Source organism: Callionymus lyra, chromosome 2 (genome assembly GCF_982586985.1).
Source record: "Callionymus lyra chromosome 2, fCalLyr1.hap1.1, whole genome shotgun sequence".
NCBI lineage: Eukaryota > Metazoa > Chordata > Actinopteri > Syngnathiformes > Callionymidae > Callionymus > Callionymus lyra.
Window position 1 is genome coordinate 11340864 of NC_141819.1, and position 18493 is coordinate 11359356.

Here is an 18493-nt window from a genome sequence, read left to right on the forward strand (position 1 = left end):
GTCCTTTTTGCACGGCCCACCGGTCAGAGCCCTATAAGGTTAATGAATCAATTTACATACATTCTGCCTCTTTTTTCCGTTGAAGGAGAGCTCTCCACTCGTCCTTTGTCCTTGCGGCAATGCATGAAGTCCTCAGGTATACCGTGGTGGAAAAGAGATGAATGCATAATACCACCATGTTTTGCTCACTCCTGAATGTATTCTTGGAATTTTGTTTGTTGCTTTAAAGGTAACTGTTGACGTCTTACTTTTCGCCAGCCTGGTGGGCGAGGACGTCGGAAACGGGAATGAGTGATCAAACGAAAGAAATCCAAATAGATAAACATGGAATGAGCATTTACATAATGATTCCCAATTTGTTGGAAAGACATAGAGGTTCGGATTTTGTTGCCCCTATTGCCTAAAACTTTGTTTATCCATTTCATAGTCCGGTGTACATGTCAACAGAGGTAGTGTAAGTAAGTAAGTAATTTGTATTTTTATAGCGCTTTTCCAGACCAGGCTCACAAAGCGCTTAGACAATCAAAACAATACTCAATAAAGTATATACTTTAGAGGTCAAGATAACACTGAGTGTACGCTTCTATCAAAACAATAGCCACATGCTAGTGGTTATTGTTAATGGTTTACGCTTCATAGCGACAAGCATGATGGAAATGATGGTTAACCAACAGGTAACTGACAACATCACCGGTACACGAAGACCAAAAAACGAGGTGTTATCCATGTCTATCACTATGTTTTAACTAAGTCAAATACATGCTAGCTTACGACGAAACCTGAGAAGATGGTAGATTTGAGGCAAAAGGTTCAAACACATGGATATAACACTTTAACCAATTGTCTTTTGTACGTTGACACCTTGTACACGAGAATGAAGAAAACTCTTTTACTAGTTGTTCCTGAAAGTAATCCCGCGGTTTAAGCCTTTACTAGCCTGTTTAGCTAGCCCCAACTAAGTTGATCTCAAGATGGAAAACATAAATCTTGTCTTTGGCTCGAGCCACTGAAAAAGATATACAACTAAACGGGTCGGTTAATAACCTCTTTGGATTGGTAAACAAAAAATGTATTCTTTTATTATTTGAGATGGCATCTGGACTAAAAACCATCACCCTTTTAAAGTAATGGTAGGTAGAAGACACCCATAAACACTATTCGATGTCTATGCTCGATTGACGAGATATCACCTCAAAAAAAAGATAATTCCGTATTTTGTCACAACATCGTCTACCGGTGGAGAATTCCAAACCTTCCGGCGATCAATAAAACGAGCGGCGGGGATGATATGCTTGGGATATCAAAGGGCTCTGGCTGGCTTTGGCTTGCCGTCGTGCCCCTGTCTGCTGGAATCAGATAAAGAAGTGGAGGCCCTCGCAGGAAGGATTGTGTCCCCGCCCGGAGGCAACTCACTTGACAGCCGTCCCTCCTCCAGGTGCTCGCTGGTGACCAATTTCATTTGGAAAAAAAAAAAAGAAGAAAACGGCAGAATCAGTCAGCGTCAATCTGGGGCTGCACTGATACCTTTGAACGAACGTCTGAAGGCGAGGGGGGGGGGGAAGAGATGCGGAGAAGAAGCATAATCTTTATTCCGGGCACAGGGAAAAGGGTTTTTACCTCACTTCACTTACATGATCAAAAGAAAGTACAATAACCCTGCTTTTAGTTTGACATGCGTGTCGTGGCGGCGGCGTGTGTTCGCAGCAGATTAGCTCATTGTGCTGTAAGCACAGGGGTAAAGAGTGGGGTCAGGGATTTGGAACAATACCATTCATGGCGAAAAGAAAAAAAATCATTTTCACAGTTCTGCGAAAGCCGTATTTATCCGGTCGGATGGTTCTGCCGGTGGAACGGAGGATTTATGAATGACAAGGTGAGCAACAAAGCTAGCGAGATGTTGGGTTAGTCATTTCTCAGCTGAGTGCTTCTTTTTTTTTTGCACGTGAAAAGAGATAACATGCTCTTTTATTCTTCTTCTGAAGAACTGAACTTTTTAAAAGCGGAGCAGACGCTGCGAGGGGCTTGAAAAAAAGATTTTCCGTTACAAGGACGACGGGCTGTCGCGAAGGAGGTATCAGGTTTTTTTTTTATTTTTCTAATTTTATCTCTTGTAAAAAAAACTTTTGTGAAGCCGAGCAGAATACTGGCTTATGATGAGAGTTCAGGTGAGGGAACAGGGACAGAGAAGGGGGAACGATTGCTCGGGTTGGATCATGCTGTTCACTTAGGCTGCGGATAAAAGAACACTTGCCTCCGCTGAGATCCTTTGTGCTCCAGAACCCCCCTGCAGTTCCTCCCGGTGACTCGCTTCTTTTTCCAACCCACTTGCGCTCGAAATGTTCAGCGGGACGAGGCACACTTTCTGGATTTTTTTTGTTGTTTTTATCGTCGGTACAGGACCATTGGGCATAATGAAGTCTGTTTTCTCTGTGTGAATTTGGGGGAGCTCATGATTACAAACGCCCCTCATTGTCTCCCGTCATCTCCTGCCTAATTGAAGAAAATGCGAAGAGACAATGGAGCCTTCGCTTCGTCTTCTGCATCGCCGGCGTGCTCTATGGAACGTGCCAATCCGTTAAAAACCTGCTTCGAGGAGAGTCTTTCGAATGAGTTGTTTTAATTTGGACCACGATGATGGACAATTACATTTTCCCCCGGAGGGGACGCTCACTTCGGTCAGCATGGATGCCTCTCCTTGTGGGCATTCCTGGATATGTCTAGGTCATATATTGGTGGGTTGGGGTGCGATTGAGGCGGGAAAGAATTGGGAGGTTTGGGGGGGGTCGTCCCTTGCAGGCGTTGTCTCAGATGATTAGGACAACCAAGTGGGGAGAGTCCCTCAGTGCCTGGCCTCCTTCACCTCCCTAATATGCCCTGAATAGATCCCCCTCCGCTGTGCGTTTGTTATGAGGTTAGGCGTGAGGGGGGATTATGTCTGGCCATGGTTTAGGAGTGTTTGTCATCTGCCCCCTCGAGGCCCGCTTTGGTGCTTTTGTTTGAGCGTCAAGCGTGGGTACAATGTCAAATAACACAATGCGTTTTTTTTTTCCAATCAGGGCATCTCGGGTTAGGAACCGACAAGGGATTTTCGTGTCTGGATATTAGACGAGAGGTCGAGGCGAAGTGCTTTTGAAACGTTCGCGCGGATCTTCCAAGAGATGGTTATATCTTCTCATGGAGGACAGAGTGTTGGCTTACAATTCTTCAACAGTCTTCCCAATAATACACTTTATTATATGTAACACACATACATCTACCCCAAGTGAAAAACTGGTTGAGTAGGTACCTAGATAAAAAAACACCACAAATATAGTAAGTATAGACTTAAGTTTAGCCAAAAGTTACAATGTTTTCCAACTGTGAGCTGCAGTATAAGTAAGTAAGTATGTTATCTTCAGGTACTTACTTTTTTAGGTATTTTTAGCAACCTGAATATGTCAACATACCATTGTACTTTTACTCTCTGGTTTACACACTGACACACAAAACATCATCATCTCATTTAGCTTATATTCCCCAAGAGACCAGAGAATACATATATAAATATCTTCTTTATTTTAATGTATTTGGATTAAAAAAGTAAACGCAACAATGAAGTAGAAAAAACATGATTCTCTGTAAAAACTATTTGATTGAAGTTATTTGTATTTATAGAGAAAGTTGCTAAAAAAAAGTAATGCTAATTGTACAAGGAATCTTTAAATATTCATGATAGTCTTTAAAGGTAGAAATGAGCTTTAGTCACATTTCAATGTAAAAGTTCTATACGACTCATTTCCACTCTTCCCCGACCACTTCTTCTTTTAGCCTTCCGTGTTCGTCAACTGGAAGCTAATTCTGACTCACAAAGCCAGACAGCACGAATGACTCAACGCATCACGTTCCTTTGTCAAGTATCCGATACCAATATAGTTTTGTTCAAGTATTCTTCTCTTTTGTTAAAAAAAAAACAACAAAACACGCAATACGCTGATTGTCGATGACAGCCGCCCCTGAGTTATTTTTGTTCAGACTTCACAGCATCTTTTGACAGTTTCAGGTGTTTCTCTTATCTTGTCTTCTGAGTCTCAAAGGTTTTCTTTTCCAAATGACACCGTTTCAAAAGGAGAGAAGTGACAAGTGCACTTGATCTAAAGCGTCTGCTGGGTTTTTTTTCTTCAGGAGTTTCCGTTCCGGTCGACTGCGCTCGAGGTCCTTTTCAAGCAGTATTTCTTCCATAAAAATGCCTGAGCAGGACACGGGTATTTATAGCGAAGGGTTTTCGGAGTGCAGATACGATGCATCAGTCGCTGTGTTGGGGGTAAAGTAGCGAGGTAATTACAGTCGTGTGCAGTTTCCCTGGTTTCAGCTTAAGGTCTCATCGGACCAAGGAAAATTGTTGCGCTGCTTTTCTTAGCCTGCCGTTTTATTGTGGAATAGCTGTGGTATCGAGGCAACTTAATGCTTCTCCTACTCCACCCAGAGCCCGAAATAGTTTAGAAGAGCCAGCGAACGAAAGCACACTGCAATCCTCAAGAACTCTCTTTCTAGGACCGCGAGTAATGCCATTTATTTATATTAATCCCCTCTGACTTTGAAGGGTATATTCCATTCCAGATGATTTGTAGTTTGAAATCCTTGCAGGTTTAAATCATGACTTGATGATGTTGTAAACTGGATTCGTGGGGTTTATGAGGAGCTGGACTTGATCAACTCCGATTTTAGATTTTCACCCAATAAATTGTTAGGCTTTTTATGTAGTAGTAAAGTTTCGTATTTACTACATGATCATAGAATCAATTGAAATTTTGAATTTCTTTAGAGGAGGTAAAACAATAATACATATTTAATTGAAAAGACCTGTAATAGAGACCATATTATAACCTAGAATTATAATGGTTATAATGTGTTTGGATGCAAAACAAAAATACAATTTTAGGGACTAATTCTTAAATCCTAAAATGAAATCTAATGTTCTACAATATAATGTAGACTTGAACCTGGAAACCAGTCTCTGAGTGATTGCGAAGTTGAAATTCTTAAGATCTAGTTTGAGTCAGTTCTACTGATGTATCAATGAAGCTTCATGAAACAGTGTCATTATTTCCAGAGTCCACTAGATGTCACTCTTTGCTCTATAATCTATTGCTTTTAAAAGCCATTCTATTGAAACCTCACATCATTTTCAAGCTGATGGCGCCCCCTACTGTCCTCTGAAAAATATGACACTGTTTCATGAAGCTTCATCGACCCATAACTAGTCGCATCATTCAAAAATGTTCTTCTTCTTAGACTTTCCATAACCAAAGACTATATTTAATGGCAAGAATACATCTTGTTCTTTTCATTTTAGGGCTTAAATATCTACAAACTGATACATTTACGAAACTGTTTTTAATGAGATTCACAGTAAGTTTTTGTCTCTGTGGCGAAGATCAAATCCAGCCTGAATGACGCTTGTGGGGGCAGGAAGTCTAGATGTTTTGCATCGCGCCCGCCACACACGCCCTTTAGGGTAATTCTAGCCTCCTTACAGTCGGCGTCACAAACATTGGAGCAGGCGAGAAAAAAAACGAGTTTTCCCTCGTGGCTCGGCAGGAGTCTATCTTCATCTGTCTTATTGATTAATGAAGCAGACGCAGCGGGGCGTCAGACGGAGGCAGGAGTCCTAGATCAAGGCGTCATCACTTGATGTCGTGCACACACACACACACACACACTGATGCTTGTCTATCATATTCTCTGTCTGTCACCATCACACAGACTTCCAGAGAAGACGTGACACAACAGAGTGCGGCTACACAACATGTTGTGTCGGCACACAGAAACACGCCCTAACACACACACACACACACACTTGGAATAAATTAACTTGGCACATAAGCTCGAAAAGGCTTTTTCAATAAACATAATGTTTGTAGATTAGTCGGGGTTAATGACCCGATTGCCTCGGAAGTCGCCAGGGTGTCTTCGCGTATGTGCACATTTCCCCCCCGAAGAGGACTCTCTTTTTTTTCCACTTCAAACGAGAGACACCCAGAGTCGCCCTAAAAAAGTCATCCTTGTTTGCCTCACAAGTCCGCCAGAGGAAACGGCTAAAATGATGTCCTGACTGACCTCAGTCGTCTCTTTCAATATTTTCGCAGCAGAGTTTAGAAATTACGAGTTGTGTGCTTGGCAGCTATTTCGACTGGACTCTATGAACTGTTCTGAGAAACCAAAATACATTTCAAAAGTTAATACTTGTCTAATAAGGTCTGAAGGGTGTAAATATATGGGCGTGGGGCTGTGAATACAGGAATAGAAACTGTCAACACACATAATAACTTTTTTGGATGGTGCGTTTGGAGATTTAAAACTTTTAAAGAAGAATTGTTGATGTTCATCATCGGCATTTTTAATATTTCCTATGTAATGAAAATGCATCAGAAAGTATAAAGTAAAATATCTTTTAAATGGACATATTATCTTAAAATATATAAGCATTGAAACCAAAAGAGTCTTCTTTCATAGTTGAAATAGCTTTTCATAATTATTCTTCATGTAATATGACTTATATCTTTTATATAAAATAATAAATATATATTTTTTCTGGAAGAAATAGTTTGGCTTTCGAAAAATAAAATCCTAATATCGAGAGCAAAAATAATGAAGTCAATTTACATAAATAATATTAAAGAAAATCTTAATAAAAATGCATAAATAAACGTTGTATATTAAAAATAAAAAGTACAACAGGAGAATAATCTACCAAAACAACTACAATGATGTCTTGACTAACCTCAGTTGTCTTTTTTTTATACTTTCACCGCAGAATTTAGAAGTAAATATCTATAAACAGATATTTTCAGGAGACTTGATATGGGAGAAAATAACAAAGCATGGTCATTTAATTTCTGATATTAAAAAAGAAAATCATATTATTATTAATAAACGAGTCATTTTAGAGAATATAAAACTCTTTATATGAAAATACAAAAGTAGATTAAATTAAAAAATAAAGTGTACAACAGGGAAACAATCTAACAAAAGCTATATCAAATAATGGATAATTCAATTAGTTGTAACAGGAAAGTTGCTCACTTTTTAAAGTTCATCTCCAATAAAAACTTTAACAATTAAACATTGATGTCCCAACATTATCTTCCCATGGATGAAGTCGTCTCAACCTCAACCGTTCCATGCGCGACGAACCGAGACACTCGGTCGACGCTGTCAAAATATTTGTTAGCCCCTAATCTGCATTTCACACTTCTTTTTTTTTTCCCTTCGGGGCGTTCCTGCCGGGACTCGCTCCGCTCTGCGCCGGCGGGCCTTCGTCCGGGGCAGGGGTGGCGAGGGTGCAGACAAAGGAGCACTGTTGTTGCACTGGCTGTGGTTTCAGAAAAAAAAAAAGGGGGTCTGCACCGGGCTTGGAGGGGTCGCGGGTTAAGGGTTGATTGAGGTGGAGGGGGGGGGGAGACAGAGACAGAGTGTGACTGAGGAGGTTTTATCATCAAGAATAGAGATTAGAATAAACGGGGAGGGGTTGTGTCTGCCTTCTTCACAATGATAAAGAGGGCGAGCGGTGCCAGACACTTACAGTGTGCGCTCACCCAGCGTTGTGTGCGGAGGTGAATCGGCGAAACATCTCTCATTGATTCGCTAATTGTCCGACACTCCGGCATTATCCGTGCAGCTGTAGCTACAAATGAAGCGACAATAAAGTCTGTTTCTTTGTGTGCAAATGCAGCTGTTAGCCATTTACAGCGCGCCCCTGACACACATGCGCACGGTGTGTGTGTCTGTGTGTGTGTGTGTGTGTGTGTGGGTCGTCGGCGGCTCAATGGCACAATTGTTGTGTCAGTGATATGAGGAGCGACGCGGTAACGACACAGTTATGCGACTGTAAATGGCAATCGGGGAGACATTTCGGGGGCGATAATCGACCTCATCACGGCTCTCGTTGGAAGTCGGTAGAGTCGGCGAGACCACCGTTGGTTTCCTGTTATTTCTCCGCAGAGAAAGTAGTCGATGGTCTCAAGAACACAACCAGATTGCAGGGAGCACTTTAGCTACGTTAGCGTTAAAGCTAAATTGTAAATTATTATTTTATTGTATTGATTTATTCTTAATCATCATAAATTGTACAATAATACGTTGTTAAATTTTACTTAAATTAAAAAATATATATATTATTTCTTACACATTCATGTTGAAGTTTGGAATTAAGTTTTAACAAAATAATATTGTTTTTTTTTTGCTAATTGACCCATTTTTCTTTCTCAGGTGAAGAAGCACAAAAAGACACATGGAGTGGAAGAAAAGCTTCCTCAGCTCGTCTGCACAAGAGACATGAAAGAGGTAAGATTTCTGCCTGGTGTGTGTGTGTGTGTTTGTCTTGAAGGTTCCACCAGTCTCCGGTAGGTAAAGTTTATTGTGTGTCTCTTTGTGTGTGTGTGTGTGTGTTTTCTTGGCACGATGCCACAGACAGCAGGTGAAGAACAAAAATCCTGTTTGCGTCTCTTCTGCTGCATCCTTTTCTTCTCTTCTCTTCAATTATTCAACCGGACCATTCTGTCGTTTACAATACCAACTGCCAACGATGAATTCTGTCACTTTGAACTCTCGCGCTGAAGTGAAACGCCTCATGAACATTACATATTTATAAGATAAAAAGTTACAATAGCTGAGGTGTCACCATTAGTCGGATACCAGTTAAGAAATAACAATTTCCTTGTTCATACATTTGTTTAAAGCAAATTAATCTTCAGTTCACAGTACAGATACACACGTTTTTTGTTTTACATTATTTCACATTTTTGTGTTACTTGTGAATAAAAAATGCAACAATAGTTCAATAAAGTTGGAATTAATTATTTTAAATGAGGATGTTGTCGTTGTATTTACTGATTATAACTCATTTCTTATAGTTTCATATCATACAACATCCTATTAATGCAAGATCTGTATTTAATTAAGGTTAAAACTTCCAAATCTACAATTAGATACAATATTATTTTGCACTTTATTGTCGTAAATATTTCTTAATCTCTTTGTTGCAGCTGTTTTCTTTCCCATCACGTGTTTCGCTCTAACATCTCTTCCTCCTCCTAGGTTCAATTAAGCCACATGAATTAATTTATCAAATGAATTCCATTTATTATTGAAAGCATCTCTTCTCTCTCTCTCTCTCTCTGAAGTAGCGTCTTTTTTTTTTCCAAGAGCGTCCTCCGAGCGCCGCTCGCCCAAATAACATCAAACCTTCAGAGGATTATTGAATCTTAACTTCCTCACGTGTAGACTCTCGCATCTGCTTGTTTTAAAAATCGACGAAACAAGCAGCGAAAGAAGGATTTTTCCCTTTCAACCGCTCACTCGTCCATTGTACGGGAAAGTAGTCAAATCATGCGTGTGGCGTTCCGCTGGGATAAAATAAAGCCAAAAGGGATGTTTTTGTTCCACTTTTGCTTCGGAGTGGATCTGCTCTGGTGCAGAATCTTCATTCGGGAGCAGCCGAGTTTGTCTAAGCTGCTTTAAAAGCCACCGCTGGACCGGAGAAGCAGCTCTCTCTCGCTCTTTCTCTCTCTCTTTCTCTCCGGACTTTGTAGTCTGTCACGCGGCCATCGTTCAGAAAACGCATCCGCAGAAACGACGGGCGAATGAGTCACTCCGTCATGTCGCATTGATTCACTCCGAGGCGAGTAATTGCCATTTTCACGTCCGCGGCGGAATTACCGCCGGATGATGGACGCCAGCTTTAGCGGGCATCGCGATCTGATGAAGGAGAAAAAATTCCGTCAAAGATACACAATTAATTCGACTTTTTTTTAAGATCGGAAACAAGGACTCCAATCCACGACATTTTATAATGACGAGTGATGCTAGCATGCTAAGCTACAAAGATGTCAATAATGCAAGGGTAGACAAATTGATAAATGGAGCTTAAAAAAAGTGCGCAAATAAAAAGTTGAAGGGATCCTACGGGGACGAGAGACTTGCGAGATAAAGGGGTGAGAGCCAATGAAGCGATGTCGCTAATGTGTTTATAAGGCCATAAAATACTTAACTTCCTGTCCTCTATCTTAATTGCTTAAGTGGGCCTGGGACGAGGGACTTAATCCTACCTGCTCCCTGATCGAGGACCGTAAGTGTTCACGCTCGAGGCCTCCAGGGCATTTTTAAAAAAAAATCATTTGTATGAGATCAAAAAATCCTGAAGCGGTGACGAGGAATCCATTTTAATTTTTGGACGTCTGTCACGTCTTCTAGCAGGCTGTGGACTGGACTTTTAGTGACTCAGCAGAAAAGAAAAGAAATGGCCATGTCCCCCCCTAAGGAGTTGTGTGCAGAAAAATATAACAAGAAACTCTCTTTAGAGGAAAGAAACATATTTTTTTTTTAGAAAAGCAGCTTGTCTAAGGAACCCTTCATCAATCTTTAATTCGAGTCCAGACAGGAATGTTTTTGAAAAAGCTGTGAGAAGAAGAAGGAAAAAAGGCTTTAATATTAAAGAACATGTTTTATTGACTATATGCTGGTGGATGAAAGTACAAGACACAGTAGTATTAGCTTTGACAGGAGATTTGCTAGCAAAGGCTTTACGTACTACAACGTGAACGCTAACGCTAATGTTTGCTCAAGGACGGGTAAGAGGTATTGACATATTGACGTCCAATCATTCAGAGCAAATGATGAGGTTTTTTTTAGTATTGTTTGTCTTACAGGTGATTAAATGTTGCGTTTGTGATAATAGCTAGCGGTTAGCTAACATATTTAAGCGAGAAAAAAAACGATAGCTAGCCTAGCTAGGCTAACTTTTTTTAACCTTGACTGTAAAATGGTTACGGTTCTGTTTTTTGGCTTTAGCTTCAATAAAAAAAAATACAATAATTTGGCAAAACATAAGATCCTGTTTTTCCCTTTTTTAATTCTGGTGAAAATACAACCAAGAGGTTTTTCGATCGGTATTCCACGGTGATATATAGATAAGCTAACCACTAACTTTCATAAAGCAATGGTCCTGAAATAAGTGGAATAACTAAAAACACTAACTTTCCTGAAGCCATTGTCCAGAACGAAGGGGACTAACTTGACCAAATATTAAGTATTAAAGGGACCGTTTAAAAATGGCCGGAGCCGGTGAGATGGTACATTCTACCACGACTTGCCTCGTTCGGCTGCATAACAGTTGCCATTTTTGTGTAAGCGGTGGGTGAGGGAGAATGAAAAAGGGAGTCAGAGTCGCCCCCACATCCCCCCTAAGCTTTCCATAATGTTTCCCGAGAGGAGACAAAGGCCTGCATTCACTGCTGGGTGTCGATAAGACCTATCATTAGTCTGCCATTGGAGGCATTAGCAACACACACAAACACGCCACGTTTGCACTCGTGTACGCCTCCCTCTCCGTCATCTCACACGCATGTACTCCTGTGCAGCCGCACGAGAGGCTGTCAGGCTTGAGTTGAATCGAATCAGGAGGGCAGAAGACCACCCCCCCGCCCACCTCACCTCGCTCTTCACATCGCCGCAGAACTCACTCCATCCACGCCCCGGGTCGGCTCCAGGTTCCTGTCGAGGAGTTAAGACGGAGTCACCTGCAAAACCCCAACAGGATTTGTTTTTTTATTCTGTTCCGTGGAGACCAGACTATAACGCAATTACAAAGACAAACGCCGTCGATCAAAAACGTATTTATTTTCGTTTTCGAGCTTAGGAGTCGAGCTCTAGTACTTCACTTTCCACCATGTTTGAAAAAAACAAGATTAACGGATGAATTACGCGAGTATATATGATTACTCATCCAGGTTTTAGAATTGGGAGCCTTTCCAGGGTGTCCCTGCTTCCCACCCTATCCAGCCGAGACCACTGCAATCCAGGCAATTAATTAGGGGTGTAAAAAAATATCTATACAAATAAATATAGATATATTTTTCCCAATACTGAATTGAAATTCAACAGCACTTTTTTGGCTTTCAAATATTATTTTATGTTCATTATAGTTTTTTAACTATTAACATGCAAATATTCACAGCTTTCCCCGTCCACTAGATGGCAGCAGTCATTAGGTTCCTAAAGGAACAATAAAATCCTGCGAAAATCTCGGTGAGGACTAAGGACGAGAGGATACAGTCGACTCCAGCAGCTTTTGAAGATGATGTTTGGACATATTTTGGTTTCAAAACAAATGAAAGCTTCGTCAAGAGTCATGTGGTCTGTTGATCCTGGAACAGGACAGAGTCAAGTACTCGGACAGTACTACAAATATGTCCTCGTGCCAATAGTATCGCAATATATCTTATCGTATCTCCAGACTCCTGCCAATACAGAGGCTAAAAATTAAGTTGTTGTGCGCTCTCGTAACCTAGCATTATTATGCATTGTTCACTTGTGTCCTATCATGGTGTGTAATTAACTTCCCAGCAGCTGCAGAGCTAATCCTACGTCTGCTTCCTTCAGAGCACTCCACGTCTCAGGAATAAATGTGCTATTGACTTATCGATGACGAACAGCTTCACGTCGTGCATTACTTAACAAGACGGCGGTGAAATTAGCCCCGAGGAGACGAGGGCCGTCTGGTTTCCTCTCTGGCGTTTTTTCACCGTGAGTCTACACTTCGGGGAGGACGAAGCACCGCTGTCTGGACACTAAGTAGATGATGAACCATCGCTCCTATTCCCATTCCCTCTCATTATCTCGGCCCTCCTGAGAATATATGAGGTTACTTACCTTCCCTGTGCTCGGGAGTTCCCGTCCAAACGTCAGCCGAGGGTCATTAGGAACAAATGGCCTCAGATAAAAAATCTGGGAGCAGATACTGCGTTAGCAGATTAACTGGAGTATCCCTGCGATGTTTAGCGTGGAGGAGGAACCGGAACTAGTGCCGAATACAACCATAAACGTTAGATTTTTACATCTAGAAAAAGACCTGGGCAAAGTGCAGCCCAGGGGCCACATGTGGCCCTCCAACCTTATCTATGCGGCCCTAGTAAGGTCCAAATAATACTTTAAAACTGACCGTTTTTAAATGTTTCCAATTGGCTATCCAACCATTTTAATACTAGTGCAGCTTTACATGTAACTTGTTAAAGATCTTAGTTATTTTTATTTTTTCTCTCTGTTCTTTGTCTTGGAAATGTTTTTGATTTTTAGAGAATAAAAAGCTTTTCTATCACATTGTAAAATGGAATTTATATTAAATGAAATATTACAAAACCTATTTTTAAACTTAAAAAACCTATTGCATTTTATGGCATAATGTGTTTGAAACACTTTATTTTTTATTTAGAAATATATTTAATTTAATTCTTAAATAAAATACATATTAAAATTGAGTGATATACAATCAGTTTAACACCAAAGCTTATTTCTAGAATTCCCTTTTCTTTTTTTTGTTTGTTTTTTCTTTTGGCTTGACGGCCCCTTACAACAGTTACAGTATATAATGTGGCCCCTGAGGATTTTTGCCCACCCCTGATCTAGAGAGTTGTGGCTAAGAGTATAGGACTTAGGGCTTAGTATAGGGCTGGTTCTGTGGTTGGAATGAAGCTGGACTCACTGGTGACAGTTGCTGAGAGGAGATCATTGAACAAACTACTGTCCATCATGGACGATGACAGTCATCCTCTCAGCACTGTCATCAGTGAGCAGAGAAGCAGAATGAGTGCACGAATGCTCCTACCCAGGTGCAAAACAAATAGACTCAGGGACTCATTCATCCCTCGGGCTATTAAATTGTACAATTCTGAGTTCGGGGGCAGGAGTGGAGTGAGAGTATCTGGATGTTCTGTTCCATGTTAGTCTTTGTATCTTTGTCTTTGTTGTTTTTCTTTCCTTGACCTATGTTCTTTGTCTTTGTCTTTAGACTTAGATTGTGTCATCTTGTTCTTCCTCTTTATGTTCTTCTTATTTTATTTTTTATGTATTATTTTTTATTGTTTATGAAAAATTGCTGGCTATTGTAAAAAAACAATTTCCCAAAGGAGACTTCCTGAGGGATCAATAAAGTTTTACCTTACCTTACCTTACCTTACTTGTATCAGTGTAGTAAGTAAGTAATTTTTATTTATAAAGCGCTTGTCCAGACCAGGGTCACAAAGCGCTTAAACAATCAAAACAATACTCAATAAAATATAAACTTTAAAGATCAAGATAACACTGAGAACAACACAGGAGTTCCAGAAAATCAAGGAAAAGCCTGAACAAATAAAAATAGATTAAGATGTTTCTTGAAGGACCCTCTTTCGAGGGGCTTTCAACCCATAATATAGATGGAAAAAATGCATAAAACGATGAGAAAACTTAGAAAAGGGTAAACTTTTTGACTTGTGACCCGTTCAATAGAAATGTTCTATGACAGCGTGTCAGTACAGGATTATTAGCAGAACTAGTTTAGCTGTGAAAGTTACACACAGGCAGGATCAAAGGCAAAAAAAAACAGTATTTGCAGGAGGAGGTGATTTCTATTTCAAAGTCAGTGAATCCATAGGATGTATTTGAAGCTTTATGAGTCAGTTCATTTGCTGCTCATCCCTCCGACGCTCAGATTAAGATTACTGCCACCACACAACGGCGGTGAGACCAGTGGGCAGCAATCAGAGCTCAGGCAGGATTTGTCAGACGGAATGACACCCCAGTCCCGCCGGGTCTCGGCGCAAAAAAAAACGACCTGGCGCTTTTCGGCAGCTTGGAATTTTTTCTACAGATAGCGACGGAGAACATCGCAGTCACAACAACCTTCCTGCCACATATACGAGTGCGTGCACGTACATGCCGCCTTTTTTTCCCATCCTTTCATCTGCCTTTTTGGGAGGTTTTTTTTTATTATCAGTGGCATTGACTCTAATCTTTTGACTTCCCTCAAACATTCTCTTATCAAAGGAGACCCCGCAGGAACTGGGATCATTTATAGAACGCTTCGGATTACAAGAGGAGCAAATCCCGTCGCAAACAATATTCGTTTAACTCGAGCTACAAAGGAGAACACATTTGTTTCCATCTTAAGTGAGTGACTTCCATCAGTGATGGATTGTGGGTGATGGAGAGGGGGGGGGGGGGTCTCAGATGTCTTTCTTAAGCATCTCGCACAGAGGATGGATATAATTAGCGACTCTTTTTGGTGTTCTGGGTGGTCTCGCGCTACATGTCTGCGCTAGTTTTTATTACAAACAAAACACAGACAACCCCTGACAAAGCACAAAGATCAGCATTTTTAGGTCGCAGACAAAAAAAAAAAAAGCCGGCAACAACGGCCACCTCTCGAGTTTCTTGCTCCCCATGTCTGCGATGGCAGTTTGGATAAGCAGACGTAGAAATGATCAAAGGGACGCCAGGAATTCACCCGACGTGGATGTGCACTTGAATTACACTTTACAACCAGAATACCTGCTTTTCTAACACAAAACAGACACGAGTGACGTCAGAATGTGCCAGACTTCATCCCTAGTGTGATGTTGAGTTTTTACGGTTTTTATTCTTCTGGTCCATCTCGCTTATTTGAGAAAATCAAAGGAAGTTCTTACTGTACCTCTGATGTCTACAATGTCAAGATGGCATTTAGCAATAATGATGGAAATGACTTAAAGGGAATGTATTTTTGGGATAAACGTATTAGAAGTCGGGATTAACAGGCATGGGACAGGGGTAGGGAAAAAAGATTTCTACGAAGCTACAATATATATATATTGTGACTGTTGTGTGGAGCTTAAGAAAGAAGGGATAGAAGAAAAAGTTGGGAAAACAAACCCCCAACATCGCAGGTAAGGTAAAGTGCACATGCGTTTTATTAAACAATTCAGTATTTAAAAAAGAAACTATACTTAATTCAAGTTATTATGGGTAACAACACAAGCTCCCAAGATGGAAAAATGATGAAAAAGAAAAATATTATCCTTAAATATGGCTTCATACAAATACTGTGGATGTTAGAAGAAGGAAGAGTCGACCAAGGAAACGAGCCTTACGTTATCAATACGTTATTGAGTAATTATGACGTTACATTAAAGACTTTTCTTTTTCTTTTTTCGTCTTTTTTCCATTTTTTAAATCATGTATTAACAGTAAACAAAGCTAGCCCATATTGTAAAAAAAAATGTATATTTTATTTTTTAAATAGCGAAAATCACTTGTGAAAGTAACAAATTAAGCCTAATGAAAATATCAGTGAGTAAATTAAATATGGAAAAGTAAAGACAAAAAGTACGAAAGGAAATTTCATTTCTAAAACGTACGTTCTTTAAAACGTACAAAATCCACAAGTCATGCCACCGTATTTAAAAGCATCTCTACATCCAGCCACATATTCATATTTTGATTCATGATGAAATAAATCCGGGTAAACATTCCTCTATATTAAACTACGAGCTGGACGTGATGACAAGCGTTTCTGTCTTTTCTGCAGAAACTCTCCTCGGTTAACGCGACACCAAAAGTGAGTTACAGCCTCATTTGAATCCGGGCTAATTTATGTGACAAAAGAGAAACACATCTTCACTCACGTGTGTGTGTGTGTGTGTGTGTGTGGTCCTGTATTTAAATCTCGGGGTTTCTGCAAGTGTGTTTAGTCAAGCAAAGAGCGAGAGAAAATGTATGCAAAACATTAAAAGGACGGATTGCTGCGCACACAAGAGCAGTAAATGAAGGCTGCATTAACAGAAATAGCAAATGACGGAGAATATCGGGGCGGATGGAAGGCAATTCAACCGGAGGGGACTTAAAAAAGCAAGAGATGAGGGCGGAAGGTCTTAGGAGGCGGTAATAGGTTTAATTTCTCCTGCAGCCGCGGCGAGAAGCTTTTCCACTTTGACTGTATTTAACATCAAAGTGAAGCAGGAACAATGGAGGCAGCCAAGGTCAATCATTGTTCTCGCCGAAGAAATGTATTTCAGCGCCTCGGCTGCTTCTGCCGCCACCTCTCTCCACCAGCGCCTGATTTGTGTGTGTTTGGGTTTGAAAACGCGGGGCTTTGAGATTGCGGCGGTAATTTATGGGAGTTTCCATCTAATGTTTGGTTTCATTAGCACGTCGTCTAGACGCGTTTCCACGAAAAAGAAAAAAAAAGTGCATACATGGGAGAGAAGGCGATTGATGTGCACGTAAAAACATCCTCGCCGCCCGTGATAAAATGTCATGTTTGAACTCGGACGAGGCCGGTGAATACAAATGCCCGAAAGGACGAGGGGTCACGGGTGTGTACACAACCAGGAGATGGATCGGGCTCGGACCCGCACAGTACAAACACTGGTCAGATCCAGGACATTTTAGCCCTTTTTGGGCGTCCTCTTTCTTTGTGAAGTCATCAAGGTTGTCAAAGTGGCCGGAAATACATGAATGAAGAGAAGAAAGTTGATGTCAGGCGGAGATTTTAGACTGTGACTCAGCATTTTCGAAGACAAAACGGTCCCAGGATCATGACTTTTCGAGAGCATTTCCTACAAAAACTTGCCAACTGCTGCTGCGTCTGCTCCTCTGTGATCTTCAACATACGAAGACATTGTTGGTCACGTCACCTACAAGATGTGACTTTTGTTAAAGCCTGGAACATATTCAGAAAGATGGAGACTGTTAAAGCAGAAACATGGCGAAGGATAAAAAAGAAACAACAACTATGAGTAATACCGACCGCTGCGCTGTACACTTGAAGTTACATAATGACCTTGAAAGTGGTTGTGAGCTGAAATAAAAACATATTTTTTACTGTGGTTCAGTATTGAACTGCAAGATGAATGTAGCTTAAAGTACTTTAATAATGCCATTATAACAATGTTTAAAAATGGTTGCTTAGTTTCAGGTCTAGTCAAAGGGCGGCTAAATCCAACGTTGTTGCGCAATTACTTATTGTGTCTTCAACTAAAGATTGCTTGATCGCTAATTCATTTTTAGAAAAATAGTGACTGAGGTTTTCTGCTTTTCTAGACACAAACATACCTTCTACAGTACAGTACTACAGTACATCACATAACCTTATTTCTAGTGGTGATTTTTGGGCAAGAATATTACGTGTAGCGATACAGGGACAACAATATAATGTACTGCGATTCAGTAGGAACAAGAATTAGAGTTTTTTTTAGAGATTTTCCTTTATTAGTCCCACAAGGGGAAATTTTACTTGCAGCAGCATCAAGGGAAAAACAAAAATACAATAAGCAAAGCACACACAAAAATAGAAAAAAAAAGATTTAATAAAATACTTAAAGAAGAATACAATATAAAGAAATTCTAGATTTAAATACTCAAAAAATAATCAAAAAGAATATCTAAGAAAGAAGTTGTAACTGCTTTTATTCCTTTTTTTTTTTAAAGAAAATATGTCCAAACATTAGCTTTTAAAGCTGATGGTTTCGACTGTATCCTCTTGCCCCCAGTTATAGCCGGGGTCTCTATGGATTTCATTGTCACTTTAGCTGCTGAGGATGTTATGACTGCTGCCTTTATATACTAATATAATATATACAATACAGTGCTTTTTAAAATGGTTAAAGTGAAAAATGATTGTGATATAGCTGTGTATTGATAAACATAATCTTATAACTCAATA

At 40.2% G+C, this 18493-nt stretch overlaps 1 long non-coding RNA gene across 1 annotated transcript in view; it reads left to right on the forward strand.

The window, feature by feature from the left end:
* LOC148085327 (uncharacterized) overlaps positions 1–18493 on the forward strand; it is a 28417-nt gene that overhangs the window by 3134 nt on the left and 6790 nt on the right. The window contains exon 2 of the long non-coding RNA XR_015710498.1: positions 8248–8322. This is a non-coding gene — a long non-coding RNA (uncharacterized LOC148085327). The remainder of the gene's footprint in view (positions 1–8247; positions 8323–18493) is intronic.